A 24,629-nucleotide genomic window follows, 5' to 3' on the forward strand; every position below is an offset into this window, starting at 1 on the left:
GCAGGCAGCTCTGGGTGAGGTGGGGCAAGGGCGGGTGTAGGGGGTTGGGAGGAATGCAGGAGAGTTCTGTTAGCTTTTACACAGAGGCTCAGTTGAGAAGCGATGGAGATGTGTAATAAGGTCTCTCCGGAGCAGGGCTGAGCTAAATGAGTGCGCCCATTCAGACCGAGCCAGGGAGTTCAACAGGTTCAGACGCTGAGGGCGGACACGTGCATACCTGCATAATGCACCGAGGTACGCGTTCAGCGTGCCTACCTGCCCACTTAAACTGCACAGCATGGATGCAGTCTACGTACCACACACAGAAGAACAGTTTACTTCATATGAGAGAGAAAGAGAGAGTGACTATGAGAGACTATGCAAGGGTTTATTTTAGGGCGGCCCACACCGAGCGGAGTAAAGTGGAGTCGACTCGCTCCCTGTAATTGAAGTAATGACATGCCGTTTATGCAGAGGAGTCTTGGCAGCACAGGAATTTCTCTGTGCTAAAGCTCCTCTCCACTAAAGAAAAAAAAAAGACCTCCCCCCGCTGCGAAGTCATGTCTCGACTGGTCTCCCTGCAGGAAAAGCTGTAGCCCCAGGGCAAGGTTTTCCTAGAAATGGGATGCGTGGGGAAGGAGAGGTGAGGCGGGGAGGATGTAGTGGATTTTTATATCCACACTTGAAAGAGGGGGGGTCCAAGGACACTCACTGTCCACATTCATCCTCACTATTTTATTGCCAGGGTGGGACAAAAAGAAGCTTTTCATCTGATGGCGAAAGAACGGAAACCTTCCTACGAGTAGGACCCTCAACTACCTGCAGCTGGGTCAATTCCACTCCTTTTCCAAGTTAATCTATTATTAATTTATTTATTTTGTTCATTTTTATGTCATTGACCCAACTGCACGTATCACTAAGTTGAGAGCCCCTCACAGACATCCATGCAGTGAGAGTTCATACAGCCTCAAGCGTTATCTGACTTGCTCTCTACGATTTGGCAAACATTTTAATGTCCTATCTCTAAGGCTAATCAAACACCCATTGAAGTTGTGTTCTGTCAATAATTACAAGAGAGCTGTCAATAATTACCAGAGACCTCATCTCACTATGTTTTGACAGTGTTAGCAACACGTATGCCACTTCAGATAAACAAGACTGAGGGACACTTGACTCGTAAACCTGAAGAGAGGAGGCCTGTCTGACAGACTCAGCTTGTTGCACTGGGGAGTTGTCAAGAACAAAGGCTTCCCTGTGCATGGAGCCAGCCTGGGACACAAGCATTTTTATAAGGCTGATTGAACACAAGAGCACCTCAAGAGCCTTTAAAAAGAACAAAGAGTGCAGCAGCACCAGCAGCATGCAAGTGAAATGGCAATCATGGATGCTATTGACATTTCAGTGACAATTTCAATGTAAGACCTTCTTATTCCACAGCAATACCTTACAGTCCCTCACCTGGCTTCCAGCAAATACCAGTCATTTGCAGAAAATGATCCAGAGTTCTGACATGTCCAGACCTGGCCTTGACAGATGTCAGCCTCAGTATTTTTCTTTCATTTTTTTCTTCTAAATCTGCCCCCATGAGGGCACTGTTCAGAGTCATCGTTGTCTTTCTTCTACTCTGTTAAAAACAAAATCTCAGACCCTGTCAGTCTTTTAGCCCTAATCAAAAACATTCACATTCCAAATCAACCACACTGAAGCAGTAGAAAAATTCCTCCATCCTCATAAAGGCAACCAAGCCAATGTTCCCAAAAGTTTTCAAAGGCATATTTTTGGAGAGAACGTGCTTTCCTTCAAACTGCTGGAACATCAGCTGGCACCACCTTCCGCCTAAGCAAGTGGTCCATGAAAACAACACCAAAGAAGCTGTGGCTTGTTCTGAGTAGGTGGATCTACATTTCTAGAGGTCCACTGACTTACATCCATTAAATAGGCCAAAATGATGACAGCTGTGGTTCGCTTATGAGAAGAAGAAGAAAAGTTGTCAGAAGACCCAGTCTCAAGTACGAGGAGCCAATATCCCAAGTAATACTCAACAGTCAGTTTTTCCAACAGTGCTTCCAGGACCAATGCGCAGAGAGAGAGAGAGAGAGAGAGAGAGAGAGAGAGAGAGAGAGAGAGAGAGAGAGAGAGAGAGAGAGAGAGAGAGAGAGAGAGAGAGAGAGAGAGAGAGAGAGAGAGAGAGAGAGAGAGAGAGAGAGAGAGAGAGAGAGAGAGAGAGAGAGAGAGAGAGAGAGAGAGAGAGAGAGAGAGAGAGAGAGAGAGAGAGAGAGAGAGAGAGAGAGAGAGAGAGAGAGAGAGAGAGAGAGAGAGAGAGAGAGAGAGAGAGAGAGAGAGAAAGAAAGAAAGAAAGAAAGAAAGAAAGAAAGAAAGAAAGAAAGAAAGAAAGAAAGAAAGAAAGAAAGAAAGAAAGAAAGAAAGAAAGAAAGAAAGAAAGAAAGAAAGAAAGAAAGAAAGCAAGAGTTTAATCAAATAATTTTTAATCAAAATGCCATAACTTGATCTTCTGGTGAAACGATAAGACTGCTCTCTGGTTATGTATACCGGATTTCAACCAATCATTTACAGTGAGGAAAATAAGTATTTGAACACCCTGCTATTTTGCAAGTTCTCCCACTTAGAAATCATGGAGGGGTCTGAAATTGTCATCGTAGGTGCATGTCCACTGTGAGAGACATAATCTAAAAAAAAAAATCCAGAAATCACAATGTAGGATTTTTTAACTATTTATTTGTATGATACAGCTGCAAATAAGTATTTGAACACCTGAGAAAATCAATGTTAATATTTGGTACAGTAGCCTTTGTTTGCAATTACAGAGGTCAAACGTTTCCTGTAGTTTTTCACCAGGTTTGCACACACTGCAGGAGGGATTTTGGCCCACTCCTCCACACAGATCTTCTCTAGATCAGTCAGGTTTCTGGGCTGTCGCTGAGAAACACGGAGTTTGAGCTCCCTCCAAAGATTCTCTATTGGGTTTAGGTCTGGAGACAGGCTAGGCCACGCCAGAACCTTGATATGCTTCTTACAGAGCCACTCCTTGGTTATCCTGGCTGTGTGCTTCGGGTCATTGTCATGTTGGAAGACCCAGCCTCGACCCATCTTCAATGCCCTAACTGAGGGAAGGAGGTTGTTCCCCAAAATCTTGCAATACATGGCCCCGGTCATCCTCTCCTTAATACAGTGCAGTCGCCCTGTCCCATGTGCAGAAAAACACCCCCAAAGCATGATGCTACCACCCCCATGCTTCACAGTAGGGATGGTGTTCTTGGGATGGTACTCATCATTCTTCTTCCTCCAAACACGTTTAGTGGAATTATGACCAAAAAGTTCTATTTTGGTCTCATCTGACCACATGACTTTCTCCCATGACTCCTCTGGATCATCAAAATGGTCATAGGTAAACTTAAGACGGGCCTTGACATGCTGGTTTAAGCAGGGGAACCTTCCGTGCCATGCATGATTTCAAACCATGACGTCTTAGTGTATTACCAACAGTAACCTTGGAAACGGTGGTCCCAGCTCTTTTCAGGTCATTGACCAGCTCCTCCTGTGTAGTTCTGGCCTGATTTCTCACCTTTCTTAGGATCATTGAGACCCCACGAGGTGAGTCTTGCATGGAGCCCCAGTCCGAGGGAGATTGACAGTCATGTTTAGCTTCTTCCATTTTCTAATGATTGCTCCAACAGTGGACCTTTTTTCACCAAGCTGCTTGGCAATTTCCCCGTAGCCCTTTCCAGCCTTGTGGAGGTGTACAATTTTGTCTCTAGTGTCTTTGGACAGCTCTTTGGTCTTGGCCATGTTAGTAGTTGGATTCTTACTGATTGTATGGGGTGGACAGGTGTCTTTATGCAGCTAACGACCTCAAACAGGTGCATCTAATTTAGGATAATAAATGGAGTGGAGGTGGACATTTTAAAGGCAGACTAACAGGTCTTTGAGGGTCAGAATTCTAGCTGATAGACAGGTGTTCAAATACTTATTTGCAGCTGTATCATACAAATAAATAGGTAAAAAATCATATATTGTGATTTCTGGATTTTTTTTTTTTAGATTATGTCTCTCACAGTGGACATGCACCTACGATGACAATTTCAGACCCCTCCATTATTTCCAAGTGGGAGAACTTGCAAAATAGCAGGGTGTTCAAATACTTATTTTCCTCACTGTAGTATGTAACGCTGTTGTTGATTATTTAAAGAAACTAATGGATAAACTCATGCCTTGAATGGACTCATTTATTTAAAAACGAGCTGTCAATAAAACGAGCTGTGTTTTATGGACACTGTGGTTACCGCTATGGTTCGTTCCTTATCTTTCGTCATAAATAATATCATTAGGTAAAAGTTCATACATAGATTAGTTACAGTTATTATTTATTGGTAAATTACCATCGACTATTCCGAAAATAAACAATAGGTAAACTTGGAAAAATATTGTTAGATTATCTGATTAATGGAAAAAATATGGTTACTGGTGAGATGATGTAAATGATGTTGTAAATTACTTAACTTCTATTGACCACGGCATATTCCGTTAAGTAAGGTGAGTGAGAGAGGAGTTTTTCATGTGTTGAAGGGTGAGGTTGGCACGATACAGTGAATGAGAGCATTCGGCAGCTGCTTTGAAAGTCATTACGGAATTGAGACAGCGCCAGGGCATTATTTACACCCTGTCAGCGAAGCACACAACACTTCCATGCATAATCACCCAGCCACAACGTCCAATGGGGCAACAGGGCATCTGAGATCAAGCCGTTGAACGTCAGCTTTGTGGGAAAGTGATCAAGTTGGCTTGACCTGCATCATTTCCCATGTGATAGAGGAGTCAGTGTGTCTGGACCCGGCCGCATCGTTGCAAAGGTCTCGTAGGAGCTCAGCTCGCTCCCATGGCAGTGGTTGGTAAAGTGAGCTTGCAACAAGTCTGGGCACTGATTCAGACTCAAATTAGAGAAACTATACATGATCCTTTTGGGCATTCGATGTGCAGCAATTCCACACACACACACACACACACTAAGATTTAATGCCGTTTTTGTGGGAGGGCCAGTACAGCCAGCTGTTTTGGAACATCAGCAGAGAAGGTTCCACTCCACATTTCTTCCGGTAAACAAGCGGAGCAGATGCTGTGCACAGAATCCCAAAGCCCGGTCCTGGTCTCACACCCCATCTGACAGAACCTCCCGCCCCACCACCCTTTTCTCATTACGTCTGACTTCAATGACAGACAATGTTACGGGCTGGATGAGAACCAGCTTAGGGGTCTGCTTTTACAGTAACACAAAGCCAGAATGGCTTTTCGTTTTTGGCATTAGTTTCCATCCCCCTTACACATCTGGAGTCTGCAGATGTTAGTAGAATGTGTCAACTACTGTACCATTACACCTCATTCACGCACACCTTTAAAAACATTAGGATTCAGGTCTAGTTTGGCCATCTATTTTGTCAGCTGTAAAGCAATACGTTCTCAAACAGAGCATTTACCCTCACTTAAGTAGTGCAGCATGCTGTTCTAGCAGTGGGTCAGATCCAACTTTGCAGAGTGATACATCAACCTTACAGCATTCTGCTAGATTAGCAGTGAGACAGGTCACTCCTGGTTACACAACATCACTCCTGACAGTTGTATGAAAACACTACGACAGGTTGCTCCAGGGCTTACTGACACACGCTGGTTAATCATACAATCCTTAAACAACTTTGAACTCTATGTGGCACAGTACACTGGCATTGTTAGGGGCAGGTGTCGCTGCTCCGGCTCACTGCTGTATGTGCTTCATGTAACCAATAAAGAAACGCTTCACTTTTGCAGGATTTTACAGTGATGATTTCTTAAGTTTAAATTTCCTGACACTGATTATTGCATTTGTTCTTTTGTGAGAATTTAGTGTAGGAAACAGTATTAAAATTATTACAGTATTATTCCGATTGCCATCATGATAAAAGCTTGACTTGTGAAGGGGAGATATGAAATATTCAGTAGCTTACAATATTCAAGCTTAATATTAAAGTTCAGCAGTAATATATTTGTGTTATTTTGTAAAATTAGTAAATTTTTATTTTACAGTACACTAGTAACATATTTGTCTTAATCTTTTTTTTGTTCTGTTAAAATAACAGCAATCATAATTAATCAGAGTGAATTTTACGTGACATTTTAGTTTAGGGTCCAATTCTCACGATTAACAAGTTGTTATTAGCATGGATTTTACTAGCTGTTTGTTAGAACTTATAAAGCACATATTAATGCCTTATTCTGCATGACTTTATTCTACATCCCTAAATCCTACCCCATACCTAAACTTAACAACTACCTTACTAACTATTAATAAGCAAAAGTCATAGTTTATAGTTAAGTACTAGTGAGAACTGGACCCTAATCTGAAGTGTGACTGAATTTTGTAACCAAAAAATTAAGTCAAATACAGTACCAGTCAAAAGTTTGGAAACAGTACTATTTTTAATGTTTTTGAAAGAAGTCTCTTATGCTCATCAAGCCTGCAGTTAAAAAAAAAAAAAAAAACCTAAAAAAAACAGTAATATTATGAAATATTATTACAATTTAAAATAATGGTTCTCTTTTTTAATATACTTTAAAATGTAATTTATTTTTGTGATGCAAAGCTGAATTTTCATCAGCAAGTACTCCAGTCTTTGGTGTCTTATGATCCTTCAGAAATCATTCTAATATGATGATTTGATACTCAGTTATTATCAATGATGGAAACAGTTGTGCTGTTTAATATATTTTTTTGGAATACTTTTTTCAGGATTCATTGATGAGTAAAAACGTTAACAGCATTTATTCATAAAAACAGCATTTATTCAAAATAAAAACATTTCTAACAATATAAATCGTTACCATCACCTTTTATCAATTTAACGCATCCTTGTTGAATTAAAGTACTAATTTCTTTAAAAAAAATAGTTATTGTTCCCAAACTTTTGAACGGTAGTGTATATTGTTACAAAAGATTTCTATTCTAAATAAATACAGTTCTTTTTAACTTTTTATTCATCAAATAATCCTGAAAAAAGTATCTCAGGTTATAAAAAAAATATTAAGCAGCACAACTGTTTCCAACATTGATCATAAATCAGCATATTAGAATGATTTCTGAAGGATCATAAGACACCAAAGACTGGAGTACTTGCTGATGAAAATTCAGCTTTGCATCACAAAAATAAATTGCATTTTAAAGTATATTAAAAAAGAGAACCATTATTTTAAATTGTAATAATATTTCATATAATTACTGTTTGTTTTTTTTGTTTTTTGTTTTTTTTTTAACTGCAGGCTTGATGAGCATAAGAGGCTTCTTTCAAAAACATTAAAAATAGTACTGTTTCCAAACTTTTGACTGGTACTGTATATTACTATTGTACTGTAAAATTAAAACTTATTTAGCTACTGAATATTTTGGTTCAGTGGAAAACTGAATAATGCTGTAATAAATGTATTTTTTTTTCTTCTACAGTACAAACAAAATGTTTATTTTACAGTACAATAGCAACATATTTGTCTTAATTTTTTGGTTATAATGACAACAACAATCATATTACATATTATTATTATTATTAGTTATACAATTACATTGATTGGATCCAAAAAGCAGTGTGCATGTAAAGTTAATGCAGGCACTCTAAAGACTCTAAAGTGGAATAAAAAGTTTTGCATCAACAGTAAAGTCCAGGTACACTGTGCAAGTTTTTTTGTTTGTTTGTTTTTTACAATCATACAAAAAACAAAACATCTGTCACATATGCATTGTATTAAGGATCAGGTTTGAAAAGACAAGCTGTCAACTGTCCAGTCAGATGTTTCCTCTACAGGTGCAGTTCAAGATTGGCAAGTCAAATTAACCTGGTTCATGTTGAGAATCTGTGAGATAGAAATCTAGGTGGAAACCTAAGGAGAAAAAAAGGATGCTGTTACACCAGCCACATAGGTTATCATAATAATCAACATATATAGAAGCACACAGTGGGCTTTATGGGCAGTACAGACGGCAGCAACACTGCTCTCTCTGTTTCAGACAGTTGAGGAAAGGACTCGCTCCACACCACGTCATTCAGGAGTTTCCCCCACCCCCGACATCTCCCTTTTGCCTCCAAACAGTCCGTTGTTCAGGGAATTTCTTCAGATAGAGCTTTGCCTGGTGCTGGCACGCAGCAATACAAATGATTTCAAATGTGCAGCTTGTGAAGTAATGATTGGAGCTGCACACAACGCCTCTTTAACATTTACCAATTTTCATGTGTAGGAATTTGTTCCTGCTTATACATTCCTCTGAGGTCATGAAAACCCAAGGCTCTTGCATAGATCTTAGACTGCTAAGATCACAGCCACATAAATGTTAATAGATTTGTACATCTGATCAAGGAGCCTCACACATTTGATGTTAAAGAAGCCCGGCTCAGCTGGCCACCGAGTCCAGCATCCACACACAATGAAGCTCGCCCAAACGAACCCACATCATGGTTTAAAGTTTCTGCCCCAGGCAACTCGCCTTTATGGGGAAGGAAAAATCTCCTCTAGAAAACTCTGGCCTATAGCCATTATATGAAAATGAGGCAATGGCTGCCCTGAACAATACCATTCTTTCAGAGGGAAATCAGACAGGTCTTGGGAACAGCAGCCTAACTATTCTTTGAGGCAACGTTGGCAGGAAGACAGGCATGGACCAATTGTACACGTTCGTTCTCATTCTTTCTGCCAACCATACAGCATCATTATCACCAATGGTTACCTCAGACTATTTCAGACTAAACTAAACAGGCTCCCGAAAACCACAGGGGTGAAAAGTAGCTCTAGTCTCTAATTAGACAGATAGACGTAGATGGAGAAATTTATCCTTTAGGCCCATTTATTGCTCAAGTATCTTCAATTGCCAACATATTCTAACTAATCAAGCAGAAAACTACTTCACCTTGAGTTTAAAGTAGAGCTCCACACAGTATAGTTATTACTGTCTTATAAATATTCAAATTATCACAGAAGGACTGGGATAAAAGTTTATAGTTTGAAAGTAAACGGGATGCCAATATGAAAAATTTGGCCAATACCGATAATCGATAATTATTTATATTCGAAAGCCAATAACTGGTATATTGGCCGATAAATCTAAATTCAAATTGTTATATATTTTTTGAGAGCCTGATTGCAAAAACAAAAGTCTCACAATTAAAAGCCATGTCCCAAGCACACAATTATAATGTTCTCATTATAATTTAATATAGCCTATATGCAGAGGTGGGTAGAGTACCCAAAAACTGTACTCAAGTAAAAGTACAAGTACTTATAGAAATATTTACTCAAAGTAAAAGTAAAAGTAATAATCTTAATAGTTACTTGAGTAAGAGTAAAAAAGTATCCAATGAAAAAACTACTCAAGTAGCGAGTAACTTACTTCGGATTATATATACAGTATATATATATATATATATATATATATATATATATATATATATATATATATATATATATATATATATATATATATATATATATATATATATATATATATATATATATGAAAAAGACGTGCCATCTGAAACTTTCTTCTAAAACAAGCATTTTTATCAAGCTTGTATATTTAAGTTCAGTAATTTCACTTAAATGACAATTAATAGGTACTTTTCATTGCCATTTAAGTGAAATAACTGAACATAAACGTACAAGCTTGATAAAAATGCTCTTTTAGAAGAAAATTTCAGATGGTACTTAGAGGCTTTTGCATCTGAAGTCGTCATGTATATAAAATTATATTATTTAGATTTTTTGTTTTTATTTAAATGACTATTATTTTCATAAGTAGATTGGCTCTCTTTGCAACAAAAAGCATTTTCTCCCATCTGTAGCCTGAAAAAGAAAATCATTGCCTGTCCTTTGGTTTGTATAATAGTAATATAACTTATACATTTGGATTATTCGACAATGTCGAAATAAAGTGAATCTGCAGAGTGTTGCATTCAAAGGCATGCAATTGACACAGAGAAGAATGAGTTAAACTCTTCACATGTGCTCGCGCTCATGACTGCTACTGAATATCTGAACGAACACACACACACACACAAAAAAAAAGTACATCGACGAATCTTCTTCTGTCGGTTCTCCAAAATATAATCAAATGTATATTTCTGCAAGCATGTTTAAACTGGTTAACTGTGTCTACGGCAGGCAATTATAGGCATTCGTTTTCAAGTCGATTTCGCACGCCACTGCGCAACAATACACACAAACTACCGCGGGATGGCGGGTGTTCATAACTGTGGGCAATGGTAGATTATTTAATGTATAAATTAATGTATATGTCCAAAAAACGGGTAATGGCATACTTTCTAGAAGTGCTATCATGGCGTAATAATCTGTTTGGTTGTAAAATGTATTACCTGAGTGAAATGAAATCGAATATATCGTCCTGTGCTGTGGAATCATTCATTCACAGACAGCTTACGAAGATGTTCAACTAATAAAGATCTTCATCGCTGGCAAATATATGATGCATTTGCAGATTTGCTCTCACTTGACTGTAGACTGTAGGTCCACGGCCACTTCATCTACGCTCTTGATGTCCTTAAATCTTCCTGTTACGACTCCGAGTCGAGTGTGAATTGAAATCGCTTCAGACGATTCAGTGCGTGCAGGAACTGAACAGTTCATTCAAACTGATTCGCGAACCGATTTAGACAGATCTGCCAACTTGTTTGATGAAGTCTTTGAACAGAATCGACTCAAAAGAGTGATTCATTTGTGAATTGAGCATCGCTCAAGCCCAGAAAAAAGATACATCGCACTTACGCATTTAACAACACATATTGCATTAAAATAAATTAACGAGAGGAACGTCGCCCAACGTAACGAAGTAAAAGTACCGTTTTTTCATTAGAAATGTACTCGAGTAAAAGTAATAAGTACCCACATTCAAATCTACTCTTAAAAGTACAATTTTTCCAAAAAACTACTCAAGTAAATGTAACGAAGTAAATGTACTTCGTTACTACCCACCTCTGCCTATATGACAGACTTGCGTTGCACTTAACTGTATTTTCTTTTTTGAAGTTCATATTTCAAGCCCTTCAAAACCATCAAGGTGAACGGTCTACATCTGAAGTGTCTCAGCCTGAAGGTAAATAACCCATTATTTATTGGCTTTAATATATCGGCTAAATTTTCTTATCGGGCCGATAACGATAACATTAAAAATGAACATATATCGGGCGATGCCGATATGGTGGCCGATTTATCGTGCATGCCTAATATAAACTGATGCCATTTATTAAGATTAGGTGGATTTTGATTGGCTGCTAATGTTTTTATCATTCATTAGCTGGAAAAAGTAATAATTCTGAAAGTGATTCCAATTATTTAATTCCTCTATTTTGTTATTTTTATAGTCATGGTGTGGATCTCCCTATTCTCATAAAATTAGAAAGATTTTAAAACTTGGTACTTATTGTTATAGTTATCGTCCTTGGTGTGAACAGGACTTTAGCTTCGAACAGACCTGAATTAAATGTATATGTGCGCAACACCCACATTAAGTAATTTAATGCATAATCAAGATTAAAAACTTTGTTTATCCACTTTACCATATGTATTCAATTAACTTTAAAAGATTCTGGCCCTCACTTTTAGCAAGCTACCACTGAAAAAAAAAAAAAACTTGTCTGATTTATTAAAATTTAAAATGTTTGTGTCTCAAGTGCTGTTACTCAAAGACAAGTTGCCAAGTTTAAACCATTTTCAAAAGCAATAAAATACCAAGTTAAAGCCACAAGATGAGGAGCTAGTACTAGAAAAGTCCCATATGATCCAGAGGTCACTGGTCAGATTTATGTAAGCGAAGGTTTCCAAGTCAGGAAGGATAGGAACTCTATAGAGATATTTTAATAGAAAATGGTTCAAAAGATGAAACATCAGTCTATCTTTCAGCAGCAATGAGAGCAAAGCAGCTTGACACTGCCAAAGAGAGCAGGAGAAAAAGAGAAAACTCATCCAACCATCTGGATGTGGACTAGGCAGAAGTCCAGGAGGCAGTAAAACTCATTCCAAGTCCCTGACCGACGTACGACTGCCACGTAGCTGTTAGCACAGGAGGACAGAGAGGAGGAGAGAGCCTGCCTTATTCCTGCAGAAACACTTTCCCACAGAGCAACATAAGCACATCTGCCTGTCTGCCTACACAGCACACTGATACTGAACTGCAATATCACAGTTTTGATGTAATACGACAATGTAATAATGATCACTTGGAGAGTTTCATAATAATAGATTGTGGTTATGGGTGTTAGACATTTTCAAAAGTCTCTGACGTGGAGTTTAAGTCTCACATCTTTGAGGTGGGGTTTCAATAGCCTCAAATCCTTTCGTAATATTTTTTATACACATTTATATACATTTTATAAAAATTGTCAAAGATTCATTTTGTTATTTATTTACAAGTCAATTGTTTACAGTGTTGTTATCGTTAACTAAAACCTTTATAAAGTGGTGGTGTTGATTGAAATGTTGCTAAAAACATTAAAATATTAATATTAGACGATTCAATTAAAATAGGAAATGTTGCCTTAGCAACTAACTGAAATAAATGTAAGCTTTAAGTGCTAAAATGGTGACTAAAACTAAAAAATAGCTAAATAGAAATATATAAAAAAGAAAATTGTCAAATCACATTATAAAATAATTTTTTTAATATCTGAAAATTACTATTAATAAAACATACTAAAGTGAATTAAAATAAGATAAAATTAATAAGATAAAAATAAATACAAATATTAAGAAGATAAAAATAAATACAAATATTAATAAGTCCTTTAATATAAATGCTTTGCAACTTAAAGGGATTGTTCACCTAAATATGAAAGTTCTGTCATCATTTACTCACCCTTATTGTTCCAAACCTGCATGACTGACTGTGAAACACAAAAGATGATATTCTGGAAAAAGAATTGTAAATACAATGAAAGTAAATGAGGTCCATTGTTATTTTGTTTTGGACCACATTGACTTTCATTGTATGGACAAAAACAGTCTTCAAAATGTCCTCTTTTGTTTTCCAAAGACAACGAAAAGACATTCAAGGTTTGGAGCAACATGAGGGTGAGACAGAAGTGATGACAGAAATGTAATTTTCAGCTGAACTATCCCTTTAAGCGTGATGTTTCAGACTCAAGTTTCCATGAAGGAATAACCCCTTATAACCACATTTAAAGTGAAGAATACTGTTCAGTGTGTGACATTAAAGAATGAAGTGTGATTGATTTCTACAGTGGCTCTTGTAGTGGGTTGGTCTAGACTTGTTGGTGACTCAGTCTATCCACAAACAGGAAAAAACAGTAATGTCTAAAATACCTTCAATATGCACCTCGCTACTAGAGCGGTCACCAGGTCACCACACAGCACGCAGATCTCAGCTCTCCTGAGCTTTTTTTTTTTTTTGGCACACTGAACTTGTGTTTAGACCAAGCTGAGAGGAAGCAGCCTAACTCCCACAAACACATGAAAATGACTCACTCCACACACATGGCTGTGCTTCAAGATTTTTCCTTGGTACTTAGAAAAAGAGTTAAGATCAGTGAGGAGGATCAGTGCATGTATCCACAGCTGTCAGAACATTCACATACTACAGAGCTACAGTGAGTTTTCACATAGTCGGGCAACAGTCCTCCTATGTCTGTCCAAGTATACGACCAAATGTGTTGTTGAATATTCAAAATAATATGCTGTGCGTCACCTCAGTTTTTCATAGAAAGGAAATCTGTACCCATTGACAGCTAGCAAAGGTACTATGGGTGAAGTGCTTCTACAAAGGTTGGGATTGCACTCACACATTTGATTTGATTAACTTTATTAATCCCCAAGGGGAAGTTTTTATGTCACAGCAGCACAATCCACACGATAATAATAATAAACAAAAGACATTCACAACAACAACAACCATTATTTACCAGTATCAGTTCAAGGCATTATGATTATATACCAAATGGTTCTATAATATAATCTATCACCTTGTTAGCACTGATTGTACAGTCTAATCGCAGTTGGTAAAAAGGACTTTCTAAATCATTCCTTGTGAGAGCGGGGATGAATAAGTCTTGTGCTAAATGTACTCAACAAGGGCTCAAATTATTTCACGAAGGGGGTGACAATTATGATTCATTATATAGACCAACTTATCAATCATTCTATGGTGCCCAATCCTACAACAGAACCTGCCTTCTTTATGAGCTCGTTTCATTTGTTCTTCTCCTTTTCCAACAATCCCCCTCTCCAACAAGTGACAGCATACAAGATCACAGATGATAGTGAGATCACAGATGATAGTGAGACCACAGAGTCATAGAAGGTCTTTAAGTAGTACCTGACATACTCTGAATGATCCCAGTCGTCTTAACAGATAAATACGACTTTGACCCTTCTTATAGGCTTGCATCATATTATCAGACCAATCGAGCTTGTTATTCAAGTATACACCCATGTACTTATATGATGTTACAGTCTCAATTTTCGACCCCCGTATGTTTACTGATACAACTTGCTGAGGATATCTACTAAAATCAACCACAATTTCCTTAGTATTACTAGCATTTAGCCTAAGACCGTTTATCTCACACCAACCCACAAAACTCTTTAATAGCTCCCTATATTTCCCTCATCATGGTCTGTTATACATCCAACAACTGCTGAGTCATCAGAAAATGTCTTAAGGTGACAGGTTTCAAAATTGTACTGGAAGTCTGATGTATAAATAGCAAACAAAAATGGGGCTAAAACCGTTCCTTGAGGTACTCCAGTACTGCACTTCACTACTTGAGTGCCTTCTGTGTGAACGCAAACACGTCCCGGGATTGACGCCGGGATGGGGATCTAGTAACATTGCCGGGATCAGTCCCGGAACGCGCCCTGTGTGAACAAAAGCCAGGACCAATGCCATAAGGGGTATGTCGTAGTGATGGCGCACGTGAAAGTTTGTGTTCGTCATCAACCAAGAAAGAACGAAAAAATTTCTGCAAACTGGAATGAAGCAGAGACCAGGGAGCTCCTTACCATCCGTGCTGAAGCTGAGATCGTTCGCCAGCTTTGTGGAACGGTACGCGATGCGTTAGTGTAGTGTATATGTTTTCAACGCGTACGTTACACGTCACGTGTCTTTACGGAATCTTTATGGGATGTGTGTGAACGCACTCACAGATTCCAGAAAATCACTGGCAGTGTGAATGAACCAAAATCAAACGACCCCGGGATAAATTATCTGTGTATTTTCCGGAATCTCTGTGTGTAAGGGGATTAAATGATTTAGTGATTTGTGTAAGAGATAAATAATTGCATCATCTACCCAACACCATTTAGTTCATCCTGAGCAGCACACATTCCCTGCTTAACATGTTTTCCTTTTCCCACATTCTTTTGTTGAAATTTTTGATCCATTTTTAAACTTATAGCACTCTTTGCGCTTTCTAATTTTAACATGTGCCATTTTTAAGCAGCTCTTTCCTCAAGGAAACACATTCATCCATCCATCGCTTCCCGGTAAACAAAAATAAAACTCTGAGAATCAAACATATTAGAACATGGGGTAGATGTTTTACCATTACAGTAAAGGATTTTCAAAACAGCATCTCCCAACCCTCAAGTTTCCCCACACACAATCCTCCAGACAAGGTTGCATTTCAATGCGGAAGTGGTCAGTTTCGTCCCAGAGTCCAGATTTGGATGGACATTTTATAGTCCTGGAATGCTGAATGAGTCAACACTTTGGTATGGCTGAATCTTATGCCCAAGCCAACATTCAGGGCTCCCCCAACCCCCAGGGTGTGGGGTGTGCTGAATTCAGTCGGAGGAAGACACAGGGAATGGGGTGGGGGGTGTTGAAATTGGGGGACAGATTTTGCTCATTTGTCCCACATGGCTGAGCGTGCTCAAAGGGGGCAGCTCAGTTTAAACAAACATAACCACTTCCTCCTCGCTGCACACAAAGCCTTTAAACAGAAACCCGTCCGTCGCTCCTCACCGGGTCATTTGGGGGAAAGAACAGCTAGCCGCCAAAACACAGCCGGCTCTGTGTGGCTCAGCGTCTGCAGACACCCTGGAAAAGCACAAACATGGTCCTGCTTCTCAACTCCACCTCTCACACAAGACTGTTACAGTAGACTCAGCATCTGTACAGGGAATATATCTGGTCATTTGCTTACAGACAAGAGCTTAGACAACTGTCAGTCACTGAGAGAAAGGTATCACCTATTCTCCCTAGTTTCTTCTAAGCCTATTTCAAATTAGGGATGCATGATGTACCATAATTAGCCGCTGATATTAGAGGTTTTTATTTTTTTAAATCGGTGGATGTTAAAAGTATATTAAAAAAATCAAATGAATAAAAAAAAAATAGTAGATGTAAAACAGCATCATTCTATTTTACAATATTTGTAAATAATGTAAAAGATTTAACAATTGTACACTCATCATACTGTAATTTTATTACCAATGTACAATATATCAATGAGCAATATAATATTTAGAAAGAACCAAAATATATTTTTAAAAAAATCTTAATCTTAAACATACCTTAAATATGTTCACTTCTTGCCAGAAGGCTAATTTTGTACAAATGGAAAGACTCTTCACCTCCAACATATGGACATTGGATTAAAGATGTGATGTATAACATACAATTGGAAAAGCTACGATGCTCTATGAATGGGTCAAATAAGAGATTTTTTATTACTTGGCAACCTTTGCTGACCTTTGTGGAGAACACTTCTGCTAAAGAACTATTCTGAATGTACATGTTTGTATATTTTTATTATTATTATTATTATTGTGCTTTTATTTGTTATTCTTTATTTAAAAATTATTATTTTTTATTTATTTTTTCTCTGGTCTGACTGTTACATGGGGTGGGAGGGGGAGGGGGGTTATTATCTGTTCTGTATAATGTATATTTTTATGTATACTGCTTTAATTTGATTAATTTATCAGTTAATTATCAGCCATAACATCACAATAATTATCGGACATAATTTTAATATCTGCACGATAATGAGTGAATATACCAAACAAGCAAACATGTTTAGCAATAAAAAAATAATAACATTGACTTAATGTGAGAAATGCAGGAACCGAAAAATAAATCAGTCCCTAAAAGGAATGTTAAGGAGCAGCCTTTTCACCCTATGTTCTCTCTGGAATGCTGTAGAAAGTGAAAATTCAACATTGACACATTCCTCCAGTGCCACCTGGGATGCCACTGCCCTCGGAGCAACGGCTGCCATTCCCATGACCTCTCGGTTTGCTTTATTTTCGTATTTTGGTAACTTCACACATCCAAAACATGGCTATTGAACAAAGAGAGATGAGCGGTACTAATTCAAAAGAAAATATCAATTAGCTAGAAAAATTCACCAGGCTGAAACAAATCTGGGCAGTAAGAATGGATAGCCCCCGTCCACCCCTCCTTGCTCTCAGAGGTCAAAGGGTGAAATTCCTCATCTTCCATCAGGCCTCCAGATTTCACACACTATAAAGAGTAGTGCTTAAAGAGGGGGATGGGTTAACAAGACCTGGTGAGATGGAGGGATTGTGGAAGGTGTTGGTCTAAGGTCCTGCTGGTAGGGGGGTGAGCATAGGAAAACAGGAAGTCTGGGACTACAAATATGCACAGTGACACTGCTAACATGTGTTTAAGCAGGGTAGTTTGAGAGGGGATCAGATAGACTAGAGCATACGTACACTGTAAGAGGCCATTGTGTGAATTACAACAGATTGAAGGGGCAATAAATGCACTAATATAAATGCAGCATCTGATGCCAGGCTCTCATTGCTCATGCACGGCAGCTAAAACAGTCTCCAGTCAAATAAAAGTGTCATTAATGAGCTGCAGTCGCATCTGAAGTTTCCATCGTCCAGCTAACAACGGCAGTCTCTGCACTCTGAATGCTAATGCAAGCACGAACATACACCCCATCTGACCAAACACTTAGTGTTTTTCCGCTCTGCTTTTAGCTAAATGTGCAGGCCTGGCCCTTTGAATAATGCATTGGCATGACAGAGGATGCATGTCAGGAACCAGAGTGACATGGAGTGAGTAGCAGCATCTCACTCTCTCCACCAACTGCAAAAAAAGAGATCCACAAAGCTACATTCTTGCATTCCGAAACAGCTAAAAGTAGTGCAATGGAATGAAGCAGTTTCAATGCCCTTCTACAACTAAAAAAACTACTTTTTTTTAAGTGCTTTTTTTATGTTAACGTATCTGCCTGATTAGGAAAATAGGTCAATGGATTTAAGTAAAAGATGTTTTGTAATCAGTATAATTGGCTTAAAAATATAAATATTATAATAATTCATATACATATTAATATTTATCATTATTTATAATTTTATCACCATTCCAATAAAAAATGCTGTCATTTACTCATGCTAACGTCATTTGAAATGTCTAACTTTTTAGTGTGGTCACATTAGTGAAATTTTAGCGAAATTTTGCAGACAAAAAAAGTCAATAGCGCAGTGATGTATAAAGCACAGCTCGCACAAAAGTCACTTTCAAAACAAGCAGCTTTTTGTCGATCATTGTGGTGAATTTATGAGACCAACTTGAAAATGATCAAAATCTGCATGGGGAACTTTTTCACTCTCGCACGAAACTCACGATCACACGGATTTCTATTGGAATGTCTGGATTGTGCCTGCGAAATTTCACGAAGCAATAGAAAACCTGACTGCACCTTAAGGCCTTGTCTTTAGCCAGCTGAAAACAACAGCGCTCTTGTAAAAAAGCCTTGCTGCAGGGTTTTTTTCAGTTGAGACGCTAAGTGTGCTATCATACAGAGTATCAGATGAACTGTTACTAGTATCTGATTTCGCAAATAGTTTGTTTCTGAATATAATTTTTTTTGACAATGTAAAGTACTTGCTCTGCCACTCATTTTGGATGCGCGTTTGTTATCGTTGTACAAGCAAATGTGACGGTTGGTCGCTGTGGTATTTATCCCACCCCTCCTCCGCAATGATTGGACGGCTGGGTAAAAAGTGGCAGTGATGACGTTTAACCCAAAGTTGAACGATCTTCAATTCTCGGCGACCAGAAAAAACAACAATGTGGCGCTCCCATTGAGAACAATTGGAAAAATATGCTAGCCTCTGGAAAAAAAAAAAAAGCTTTACTGGACACACGGCCTAAGGGTCCAAAACAGCATTGGACCTTGGATAAAGTCATACAGGTTTGGTAAAACATGAGGGTGAGTAAATTAATGACACATTTTTCTCTTTTGGGTGAACAATTTAAAAGTGCATCAGTAAAACTAAAGCAAACTAAAGCACAAGAGGCTGTCAACATGTCAACAGGCTAAAGATATCAAATCTAAAATTTACATGAACTAGTCAACTCTTTTCAACTCTAGTTGGTTGTTGCATGAGATCCAAAATAAAGCAGCATAAGAAGGTATGTTCTGGCATCCAGCAGCTTGTCGCTTGCAATGTTGGTAAAGTGATGGGTGTGCAGTTAGGTGAAGAGGCGACTGTCTCGAGAGACGGTGGGAAAGGGAGTTAAAAGGCCTCTTTTACCTTCATCTAGCCTAAATCAACTGTCAACAAGTGTAAATCACCAAGGAGACATAAAAGCCTTACATGCAAACATCGCAGCACTGTGCCAAACAAACATGCATCACATTCACCAGCAGAAGATGCTAGAGTGCAAATGAGACGTGTGAAAAGAAACCCTATAGTGATCACTGTTATGCAGAACACTACTTTTAGCTCCTCTGAATGCCACTATATGTGGCCGTGGTGGGCTGATTCAAGATGAGCAGCATGATCCTGATTCACGGACCAGCTGACAGCCACATCATCGCTGCATGCATATTTCCCATGCACTATGGTTAAAGCACAGATACAAACTTGTTCTGTCTTGCTTAACAGTTGGAGAGATGCTGGATTTCTCTGCCTAATGAGGTCAAGGGAAAAAGAGTCAAATGAAAAGATGTGACTTTGCTGACCAAATCCATTACTGCATTTCTACTCATCATTTACTCTTTTTTTCCAAAACAATACAGATGAATGCCATTGAATTCACTGGATGTTACAGAGACAAAAGATTAAAATAATGAGGCATTGCCAGAACTATCGAAACCTACACAAGATGGAATAAATAGATTTTTACAACATCTACTGAGCAATAAGTGTGACTAAGAGATGTTAAGTTATTTCAAAGGGCACCATTTAGAGAAAATCAGGAAATGTCCTCAATAAGGTGGACTCTCCGCTGCAATTAGGAACAATCACAACAGATTTTATCACGCTGCACTGCCTAACATCAGCACACATCAAAGCTCGGAGCTGGAGGAGGGGATGTGTAGTATTTGACTTGCCCCTGGGAAAACAGCCCTCCAGCTCACCAGGTACAACCCCACGACCTCAAAGGAAGAGCACATTCCTGCAGCTATGCCCAATCAGGAAGTTGAACTCCCTCATGCCAGCTCTCTCAGCGCAGCACCTAGACTGACCAAACAAAGTCTCCTGAAGCCATTCCATCAGATATCAACCAAAAAATGAATAAAGCTACTTTGTATGGAAGCATCTCAATTATATGCTGCGCGCTGGGTGCATTAAAAAAAAACTACAGCTCTACTGTTATTTTCTCTGCACATTTTCCTAGTTCGTGCAACCTTTGAGAACCTTGAAAACCTTGAAAAATGTTGAGCATTGTGTGCATTTGACAAAATGTCCAATGGGGAAAAAAATAAAATAAAATGAAGGATTGCAAGTAGCAGGACCTAAAACAGGCAGGTGGGAACATATTCATTGCAAGTAGGGATTGTGTGCATCATTCTATGGGAAGAAAGTGGGGGAGGGGGGTCAGTCCACACAGACCACTAAACAGAGAAAGTGACAAATATAATGCATATAGTATATTTTACCCATATTTAATTGTTTTATATAATCGTCTTGTGGCCCCCCCTTGGAAGTTTGACGACTGGTCCTGGGCCTCTGGTTGAGAACCACTGGTTTGTAGACAGTCAAATAATAAGGAGCTGAGGAATGCAACATCTTATTTTCCAGCAGATATTTAGTTTTCATGATCCAGTGCAATAATTAGAATTTTCAAAAGTTATGAAATCCCTCACTCAGCTGGAGAATGCAAACCTGACGTCATTTTCTGCAGATCACATTTCTCCTTTCACAGATAGTGTGCTTCTTTCTCTCCAATAAGCCCTCTGGATCCAGGCAGGGGTAGAAACTCATGGTACAAAACTATCTTGAAGCGTCATTTCAGTTCCCAACAAATTATCCAAGAGATTAAAAGCGACCGTCTATTTTTTCCAGAGCTGCTAATTAGTGCGCTTTAATTTCCAACATGAAACAGCAACTATCCTATTTCTAACGTTTGGACAAACGATGCACGGCGTTGCATTAAACCAAACCAATAAAAGAAAGAAAAACAGAAACAAGTATGGAGAAGTCGAGATACTTTCTGCACAATATATGACAGGACAAGGACAACAGCAGCTGATGTTTTCCTCCATATAAACAGACACAGATGTTGAAGAATAGGCTGTCTGGAATGCTAGGGCATGATGGAGTTGACCACCTTCACTTAATCCATCATTCATCATTCATTTTCCTCAAATCTTTGCCAAATATTATACGACATCATTCCAGCAACTGGCTGTTTTGCAACACCGTAATCGCTACGTAAAGACACCTGGAAAGACAGCGAAATTCAGCATCCCTACTCTATTTTACCTAAATATTTGGTATCACTCCAAAACTCACGGATATCCCAAAATACTGTTTAATAAAGTGAAAGTGTAACTTTTTTGTAGCGTTGTAACAGTAGGCTACGCGCAAAAATAAACAAACAAACAAACAAACAAACAAACAAACAAAAAAAGTTGGAATTCAACGACGAAGACGTCAAACTACGAATTTTCTCGAAAATTTCGCGAATCATTACAAAGTTGCACGACGAGTTTCGAGCATCTTCGGGTAAATAACAGAGAATCCAAGCAATACAGCCTGTTTTCTTGCGGAATAATGAAGTTTTCCGTCGCATCTCCTTGTTGGCCAACTAACCCAGACTCCCGGCGTCACCGCCATCCAGACACAAAAATGCTTTCCGTTAACTTTCCGTTATAAACAAATTTTCATCGTTTAATTGGGGAAAAGCACACAAACGCGAACTGTAGCCAAAGACAGAGCTAGTAAGCGATAAGAAAAACTTACCTCGCTGCAATAAAATGATGTTGAAAGAAACTCCAGAGCTCCACTTTCACCCCAGACACAACTTTGGCAATCCTTGCTCCCTCCAGTCTGCTCCACCAGCGCAGCGTTCAGTCAGGGGGAGATTCCGAGTCCATGTCAATTATGTCCCACAGCACATGTGAGCTTAATCCTGCCCCCTTTACCGTAAGCAACCATATAAACGAACTTCAGAGCAGAAGGGAACCATTTAGAGACCACCACACACATGCACAGACACAGCTATAGCCTACACGAAAAAATCACTAATGCTTAGTTCATATTTGGTTCAATAGTCCAAAACAGATTAGGTGGTTTTATGGATTTTTACAAGATTACATATTGATCAATAGGCAATGGCAACAAATTGGTTCATTTTTTGATTTACATTTTAAAATACATAGCACTGTAAAGAAAAAGAAAAAAATGTTGTTTTAACTTTAAAAACTAACCTTCAAATTTTGAGTTCATTGAAATTAATAATTTGAGTTAATATAATGAAGGATATTTGTTTATTCAACAGAAACTAGAAATATTATGTTACAGTATCTGAACCACATACTAAGCTGATTTGACAAAAGAAAAGAAAAATGTGATTACAAATCATGCAAATATATATATTTTTTTACAGTGATAGGATAAATAACTTTCAAGGAGACACATGGACAATAACTTTGCAAGTTGAGTTGCAAATTGAGTACATTAATGTCATTGTAAAAGATTAAAATTTACTATAGCTATAGAAAAACTATAGCTCACTAATAGTATTTTTTAATGTGTTCATGGATAGGCTACTTAAAATTACTGATTAGATTTTTTATAAAAACATGTAAAGAAACACTTTTCAGTTTTGTTGTCAAAATAATACAAGATTATTCTTAAGTGTGACTATATGATTATAATATCTTACTGATTTTTTTTTTTTTTTTTTTTTTGTAATTCGTAAAAAAGAAAGAAAATCCAACACTGAGTAAGGTATAGTTGTCTTTGATTGCTGTTTCCTGCGTTTATGCAAAACTTTATAATAAGGTTCCATTTGTTAATATTATCTACTTTAGGTAAAATTTAACAATGAAAAATTCTAATTCTAAAGCATTTTTTAATCTTAGTTCATGTTATTTCAACATTTGCTGATGCATTATTCAAATCAAAAGATGTATCAGTTAACATTATTTAATGGACCTGAACTAGCCTACAATAGACAGTTATTTTTATGAACTAACGATAACAACAACAAAAAAATACTGTAAAAAATGTATTGCTCAATGTTAATTGTTGTTAGTTAATGCATATGGGACCTTATTTTAAAAAGGGTCATTGATCAAATGTTTACCAGTTGCTGAGTCTTTAAATATTACCGTTTGACCCCCTGAAATGTGAATAAGTGGTTACATCCTTGCAGTTCTCTGAATGTTATTATATTGTGGGTCCCTGTTTGCTGCACCATCCTGTGTTTGTGTCGTTTTGCAGGCTTGTCATCACAAGACAAATTTAGAAAATTAGAAGGATCATTAAACTGTCATTCATGTCTCCAAACTATTTTAAGTTCACTGCATGTCCGTGACTCATGGCATAATTATGTAGCCTAGGTAGCTGAAAATACTTTTTAAATCTCAAAATCAGAAGAGCACAGCTGAACAAACTCAATGCCCCTTGTCCTACATTTTTGACTTCGCTGACAGTGGCAGGTAAGTCACACGGTGTAGAAGTGTCTGCTGCCACCAGCAGGACAATTAAAGGTAGGACAGGAGAGCACTGACGATCACAACTAGCCTACTGATGCCTACACTAGCCAGTGATAACAGGAAAAATATGCAACAAAGTTTGTTTCGGCTGTAGGCTAGGCTACAGCAGCTCTAGAAGAAAAGTGTCATTGTCCAGCTAAAGTAAGTTCCGTGTTGATTAATTACTCACATTGTAACTTGTTATGCTTATTGTTACGAAAAAAATCTTACTGACCCCAAACTTTAAAACCTAAAAAGTTATCCGAGGTTTGCCGTTCTTTTAACATTAACAAGATCACATACAATGACAAATTTGGTTAAGTGAATTCTTGGACATTTCTTTCATGGGAATAAAGTGAAATGACCTCACTACAAAAAATCCTTTGCATCAACCTCGAGCCTTCAAATGTCTGATAAGTGAATGACTGGAGAGAGTGAGCAGGCCCGTGATCATATTTTCCCTGAATTGCATAGGCCCATGTGTCTTATAAATCAACACTCAAGTTTAAGTTCACGTTTGAAAATGTTTAATTGTTGTTATTATTATTGTTCATTCTGTCATTATTTAGCCTATACTCTATGTCGTTCCAAACCTGCGCCCGCCATATGAAAAGGATCGAGTCATTGAAAATGAGTTAGGTTTTACCACATACTATATGCATTGCTTTGAGCCTGAATGTTAAT

General features: G+C 38.0%; 1 protein-coding gene across 2 annotated transcripts in view; it reads right to left on the reverse strand.

Moving 5' to 3' along the window:
• Positions 1-22,343, reverse strand: part of fndc3ba (fibronectin type III domain containing 3Ba) — a 133,790-nt gene extending 111,447 nt beyond the window's left edge. Inside the window, exon 1 of one of the 2 annotated variants that reach the window (XM_081374927.1) lies at positions 22,207-22,343. The gene's annotated coding sequence lies outside the window, so the exon portion shown is untranslated. The remainder of the gene's footprint in view (positions 1-22,206) is intronic. The other variant, XM_081374928.1, reaches the window with a different exon arrangement.
• Positions 22,344-24,629: the final 2,286 nt, after the last annotated feature.

Source organism: Scardinius erythrophthalmus (genome assembly GCF_964197995.2).
Source record: "Scardinius erythrophthalmus genome assembly, chromosome: 9".
NCBI lineage: Eukaryota > Metazoa > Chordata > Actinopteri > Cypriniformes > Leuciscidae > Scardinius > Scardinius erythrophthalmus.